Source organism: Petromyzon marinus, chromosome 73 (genome assembly GCF_048934315.1).
Source record: "Petromyzon marinus isolate PM22_M1 ecotype Great Lakes invasive population chromosome 73, UKy_Petmar_22M1.pri1.0, whole genome shotgun sequence".
NCBI lineage: Eukaryota > Metazoa > Chordata > Hyperoartia > Petromyzontiformes > Petromyzontidae > Petromyzon > Petromyzon marinus.
The window spans coordinates 8,788,037-8,795,155 of NC_133739.1; the positions used below are offsets into that span (position 1 = coordinate 8,788,037).

The following is a 7,119-nucleotide window of genomic DNA, read 5'->3' on the forward strand; positions in this document are numbered from 1 at the left end:
ACCACAACCACCACCACAACAACCACCACAACAACCACCACAACCGCGATGAGAATTTCTCACCTCGGAATTTAGTGCACGGGCAGAGCAGCAACTTCCTGTTATCTCGTGACGTCACGAGGCAGCAGGAGGTGACGTGACGTCATGTCACGTCACCTCACCCTTAAAAATGTTCTACTGCCGCGTGACGTACAACACCCCTCCCACAATGAGCGGCTCTGTATGTGAAAATATTATGTTAATGAGCACGGCCCATATGTAGAGGGCTGGGGCGTGGGTGCTGAACCCGTCGCAAAGGCTTTCACGAAATAATTATGTTAATGATCCGCCAGTCACTGGGCGTGGCCTTGCCCAAATATGGATTCTACTTGAACAGAAAACGGCAGGGACCCTGGCAGAGGTGACGTCACGTTCAAGGGCGCCTTGGACGGGGTGGGGTGAACACCTTGGTGACATGACGTCACTAGCAAGGTACACATCCCCCTGGCGTTTCACGCCGATGAGGTTATGGTGAGTTGTGTCGTCACAGAGAGGGGTTGAAGTTTAAGTTGATTTAGATTCATTTTCCATTGCTTCCTCCCTTGAACAGAGACCACTTGGGTGTGTGTACACTGTGTGTGTACACTATGTGTGTTTGTGTACACTGTGTGTGTGTACACTGTGTGTGTACACAATGTGTGTGTGTACACAGTGTGTGTGTACACTGTGTGTGTACACTGTGTGTTTGTACACTGTGTGTGTTTGTGTACACTATGTGTGTGTGTACACACACACACTATGTGTGTGTGTGTGTACACACTGTGTGTGTGTACACTGTGTGTGTACACACACACTGTGTGTGTGTACACTGTGTGTGTGTACACTGTGTGTGTGTGTACACTGTGTGTGTGTACACTGTGTGTGCACACTGTGTGTTTGTGTACACTGTGTGTGTTTGTGTACACTATGTGTGTGTGTACACACTATGTGTGTGTGTACACACTGTGTGTGTGTACACTGTGTGTGTGTACACTGTGTGTGTGTACACTGTGTGTGCACACTGCGTGTGTGTTTGTACACTTTGTGTGTGTTTGTACACTGTGTGTGTACACTGTGTGTTTGTACACTGTGTGTTTGTACACTGTGTGTTTGTACACTGTGTGTGTACACAGTGTGTGTGTGTACACACTGTGTGTCTGTACACTGTGTGTGTACACCGTGTGTGTGTTGGTACACAGTGTGTGTGTGTACACTGTGTGTGTGTGTACACTGTGTGTGTGTACACTGTGTGTGTATGTGTACACTGTGTGTGTGTGTACACTGTGTGTGTGTACACTGTGTGTGTGTGTACACTGTGTGTGTGTACACTGTGTGTGTGTACACTGTGTGTGTACACACTGTGTGTGTGTTCAAATTGTGTGTGTGTACACTGTGTGTGTGTGTGTTTGTACATTGTGTGTGTGTTTGTACACTGTGTGTGTACGTACATACTGTGTGTGTACACTGTGTGTGTGTGCGTGCACTGTGTGTGTGTGTACAGTGTGTGTACACTGTGTGTGTGTACAGTGTGTGTACACTGTGTGTGTGTGCGTGCACTGTGTGTGTGTGTACAGTGTGTGTGTACACTGTGTGTGTGTACACTGTGTGTGTACACAGTGTGTGTGTGTACACTGTGTGTGTGTGTGTGTACACACACACACACAGTGTACACACACACACTGTGTGTATGTGTGTACACTGTGTGTATGTACACTGTGTGTGTACACTGTGTGTGTACACTGTGTGTGTGTGTACACTGTGTGTGTGTACACTGTGTGTGTACACTGTGTGTGTACACTGTGTGTGTGTGTACACTGTGTGTGTGTGTGGACATAAGTGGGCACAGTCATCTCAGTCAGTCGACAAATGGCATCTTTTCATCAATTTATTATTTTCCAATTTTTGTTTTCTATCTACGTGACATTACCGACAGAACCAAGAATATAAATGTTAATCAGCTGCGCCACGCTGTGTGGGAGCTACCTGGCCTGTCGCTCCGCACGAAGCTGCGTGGAGCCCTCTGCATGGAAGTTCTGCGCCGGTGAGAAACTCTCTCAGGCCCCCCCACGCCTCCACGCAGATTGACGCGAGCCGAGTTGGTGGTGCATTCTATTTTGACTTGAAACTTTCGTGACTGGCAGGAATTCATATTCTTGGGTTCTTTCGGTAAAGTCGCGTAAATAAAAAAAAATGTTATATTAAAGAAAACAAATAATGGCAATTTAAATAAAAATAACGCTGTTTTTATCTTCATTTTTGTTTTCTATCTACGTGACTTTACCGAAAGAACCAAGAATATGGATGCGCATTCTCTATTTATTGCAGAGGTTCAAGGATCAAATCGAACAGGCACACCTGGCTACCCCAGTAACATGCACCACAATATGCGCAGTCTGCTTCACGGCAGATGTAAAAACATAGCGTTGTGTCATTCACGACGCACAGGTCATTGCATGTCGGTGTCACGGTCAAAATTGTGGCAATTTCAAATATTATCCAGAAACTACACAACGGAGATGGCGCGTCAATGATCGCCCCCTACTGACAGACTCATGTCCACAGGCCGGTGCAGGGACACCTTGTGCCACACAGGGGCAGCTGCCACTTAGGGGGAGGCGTCCTTTGATTGTTTGAGATGAGATTCGATACGAAACACACAAATAGGCAAGCGACTTATGCGTGCAAATATGATGTTGGTAACGTAGTGAAATGCTTGGGAGCTTCATCATCTCTCGCTCCCGCTGACAGATCGTACCCAGCCAACAGCTCCACAGATAACAGCCGCTCCTCCTGTGCAGGTTCGGCTACGTACGGTGCGAAATAAGTTCCAGATACACACAGAGACTCACACACAGAGAGACCCTCAGATTAGCATGGTTGGCTACGTACGGTGCGAAAGAAGTTCAACGCACACACAGAGACTCACACACAGAGAGACCCACAGATTAGCATGGTCGGCTACGTACGGTGCGAAAGAAGTTCCAGATACACACAGAGACTCGCACACAGAGAGACCCACAGATTAGCATGGTTGGCTACGTACGGTGCGAAAGAAGTTCCAGATACACACAGAGACTCACACACAGAGAGACCCACAGATTAGCATGGTTGGCTACGTACGGTGCGAATTAAGTTCAACGTACACACAGAGACTCGGAGCACGTTTGAGTCGCGTGCAGTCGTGGGCCCGTGAAAGTTGAATGGGCGCATGTTGCTACTGGCGGTAGTTGAATACGGTTGGAAAGACGCTGATAGAGACACACACAGAGACTGACAAGAGAGAGAGAGGTGGACAGACACAGACAAGAAGAAAACAGAAATAAAGATACAGAGACGACAGAGACACAGTCAGCGAGAGACAGACACAGAGGGGAACAGAGACACAGACGGACAGAGAGTTGTTGAATCGAACACAAACTTAACTCGCTCCATTGAAAGAGATAACTCAATCTTTGCCCATCCCCGGAATTAAGTCGTTCTAGTTTCTATTTATTTCATTGTGTGTGGTGTGTCCGTGTAAGCAATGTGGGACATCGATGTACACGGATATGAACAAGCTCAGCCTCGTCTCGATCCCGCGATCCCAACCAGGTGAAAGTCCGCATCGAACCAAACCCCCGGCAAGGCCATCTACTTAACGATGAGAGAAAATTCACGCGAAATATCGTTTTCAATGAATAAGCTTTTAATGAAGAAATACAATTATCTAATTCAAAACATAACACAATTCAAAGTTGTTTCATTTTCAAACTTCAAAACGGAGCATCGGGTGCTTGCGTGGAGACGTCGTTCGTGTGCAATTTTTTTCGTGACTTTCCTGGCCCAAGGCCGTAAATGAGGGGCACCGCAGGCAGTCAGGCTTGCTTCAAGCCCTTGGTTGTGAACATCCAGACGTTAATCAGCAAGGAGCACTTCATGTCCTAGTTCGACAAAATCTACATCAACACGTAATACAAAATTATAATTCGTGTTGTAGAGAATGGATCTCCTCTACGTGTAACCTTTGAGTGGTATGCCTTGTAACTGATTAATGAACCGAGTGTGCTCCGTATTTCAAAGACAATGAGTTGCTCCAGATGGAGATGCTTCCTGAAAACACAAAAATACCCTTTGACCTGTATCACAAGAGCAATGAGTCTCACCTGAGTTATCTGTACAGGTTACTTCCAAAACACACACTTTGTCCTAACATCACTTATTCAATGTTTGACCCTTATAGACAAAATGTTACATGTACACACACAGACAAGTATTCATTCTGTTGTATATATAGGTTTTATGAAAATTGATCAAAATAATAAAAATTAAATGAAATTTGCAATTTGCATAATTTATCCTAAATTATGTTAATTGGTGTAATTATGTGCATAAATTATGCTGATTCGAGAGATAATTGTATTAATTTATGCGAGTGGGCGTGGTTATGATAATGCAGGTCGAGCCTTGGTGACTAGGATTGTGTTACGAATTGGAATAACGCAATTGATCGTATGCAGTTCTGTAGGTCTTGTGAGCATGAATGAGAGAGTCGATTCGACTCTGCTATTTAATTCCGTATTATCGATAAGGATACGATTACTCTCGATTGAACATTATGAATTATGTGTGTTATGGATTATGTGTGGTGATAGTGTGCTTATGATAGGTCCCCAGGATTCAGATCTCATACACAGAACAATATTACGCAGAATTTCAGGAAGAATCACACGCAACCTTTATGCTTTAATAAATTTTATTTTCTAGCTAACTTTAATTTTTGAATAATATGAAAACTCTCGATCTTGGAATTTCAACACAGCGTTAACATGATACCATCACGATTGCGTCGTTTCACTTTGATAACGGCACCTGTGGTTAATTCCCGACGCGTAACGCAATCGATCGGTTGTTGAGGGAGAGATTAATACATGCAAACTAGTCTATCAAAACCTTATAATGTAAATTCGTATTTGAACATCGCCCACACAGTACCACATCCATTCATAGACCTTCAAGTCAATTCTTATCACGCTGTTAACAGTAGGACGATTGGTTATTATGCAACTCAATGACAGCTGTATTTTTCGCTATGAATTGATTTTTAATGCACCACCTTGGAGTGGCAACCCTTCTTGATTATCCCGATATGCGTATCGTGTGTCTTCTTTATCACCGGTTCAATTCTTTGCGTAAAGCAGACGCCGAGGTTAGCATCTCTGGTGTCCAAAATGTGTTTCCTGCGTGTTGCGGCGCGGTGGGGGAGTGAGGGGGAGAGTGTGGGGGAGGGGTTGAATACGAACGGCTCGTCACAGTTTCTGTCCACCGCTGGCTGGATGAGTCAGCACGACGCTCGCCGTCGTCGCGCCGATGGGTGTTGAGTGCGGGGCCGCTGCCCTCTCAGCGCTGGTGACGTGAAGTTGTGCGCTGTAGCACTCTGGAGGCACGCTGTTGGCACGCGCTGGTGCTGGTGGCACGCTGGTGCTGATGGCACGCTGGTGGCACGCGCTCCCTCTCCTTGAAGATGCGCGAACGCGCCCGTGCTGGTTCGCTGACAGCAGTTTCTCTCCACTGCTGGCTGAGCTGCTGCACGCTCTTGCTTGGCGTTGCTGGCCGCGCTCTTCCCGCTGCTGTAGTATCTGACGCTGCGCTCACGGGCGACAGGTCAAGTTTTTCTTCTGCTGAGTGAGCCGAGTCGCACGCGCTCCCTTTGTTGAGGTTGATGGCGGCTCTCTGACAGCAGGTTTCCTCCACTGCTGTATGACTCAAGTCGCACGCGCTTGGTCACTGGTTTGCTGAAGTTGTTGGAGGCTGCTCGTGCTTTTCCGCTGCTGGTTGAGCCACGTTGCACGTGCTTCCTCTGTGGAGATGCTCGAGCGCTCTCAGCGCTGATTCGCTGATACTTTGTTGGCGGCTGGCCAAGCGTTTTCTTCTGTTGAGTGAGTTGAGTCGCACGTGCTCTCTCTGTTGAAGTGCGCGAACGCGCCCGCGCTGGTTCGCTGACAGCAGTTTCTCTCCACTGCTGTATGACTCAATCTCGTTGATACATCGCGACTCAGCGATCCTCGCTACTCAGCGAGGCTCGGAGCCAGCCGCTCCATGCGACTGCTCGTCTTGTGGACGTCTTGAATCGCTGATCTGTCTTGACTGACTTAACTTAACTTTTTGAAAATGCGCTGACCGTTATATTCAAAGACATTCTTCTCTCTGTGCAGTGAAGGGGGGGAGGGGGCGTGGTCTGTGTGTGTGTGTGAGTTCGTGTGTGTGTACAGATGGCTCCTGCGATAACGATCTGTTTGCCCTGGCGTGAAATTCCTCTCTCGCGCTCTGCGGGAGAGACAAAGGTGGTCGGGAGTACCTATCTCTTTATACTTTCGACTTTATATTTCTCAAATACCATTTGGTCCCATGTTCGCCAAGACTCGTGCTTGTAACTACGTCCTCCCGACACCCCTATCGGTTTACCGAGGTTCGCATTGTTACGATGGAATTATTAAAAAGAAAAATAATTTTCATCTTGAGTTTAAGAGGTCCGTTTCTTGATTGTTGGAATCCATATCCCTTGGTTCTGTAAGGTTCTATAATGGAATGTCGTGTAAGGTGAACACGTTGTTCTTAATTTTACGTGTGACTGATGTGTAGCCACTTCTTTAACTTAAAAACGTGTTCGCTGGCTGTTGTGTTTTCTCATTAATCCGTCTGGCTAGCTCCAGATGGCCCCTTGTGATAAGGTGTGGTTCCTGCTTCTCCGCGCTGCGAGAGACAAAGGTGGTCGGGGTTGCTTGGGATATTGTTTAAACTCTTTCGCAAGTTTGCCCGTTGTCTCATTCCTTCTCGAAAACCTTTGATGTGACTCTGTATTTTGTCTCCAAGCTTTGTTTTAACAGTAAAAGTATTAAAGGTGAAAATCATTTGATAGCGAATTAATCATTGGTCTTAATTGGAGTGAACGCGAGGACCGCTAACTTTAGCTTATTCTTGTTATTGCATTTTAAATTTTAACCGTTGTTTTAATGACAAAGGAAAAAAAATATATGGTTTAACCCGTGGGCGTCCTCGTTTCTGGCTTGCGGAGGGCTCCCTCTGCGAGACCTCCCTTAGGGCACATCAAACTCTTGTTCATCT

At 46.4% G+C, this 7,119-nt stretch overlaps 1 pseudogene; it reads right to left on the reverse strand.

Moving 5' to 3' along the window:
• LOC142907024 (uncharacterized) overlaps positions 1-7,119 on the reverse strand; it is a 183,127-nt pseudogene that overhangs the window by 126,745 nt on the left and 49,263 nt on the right.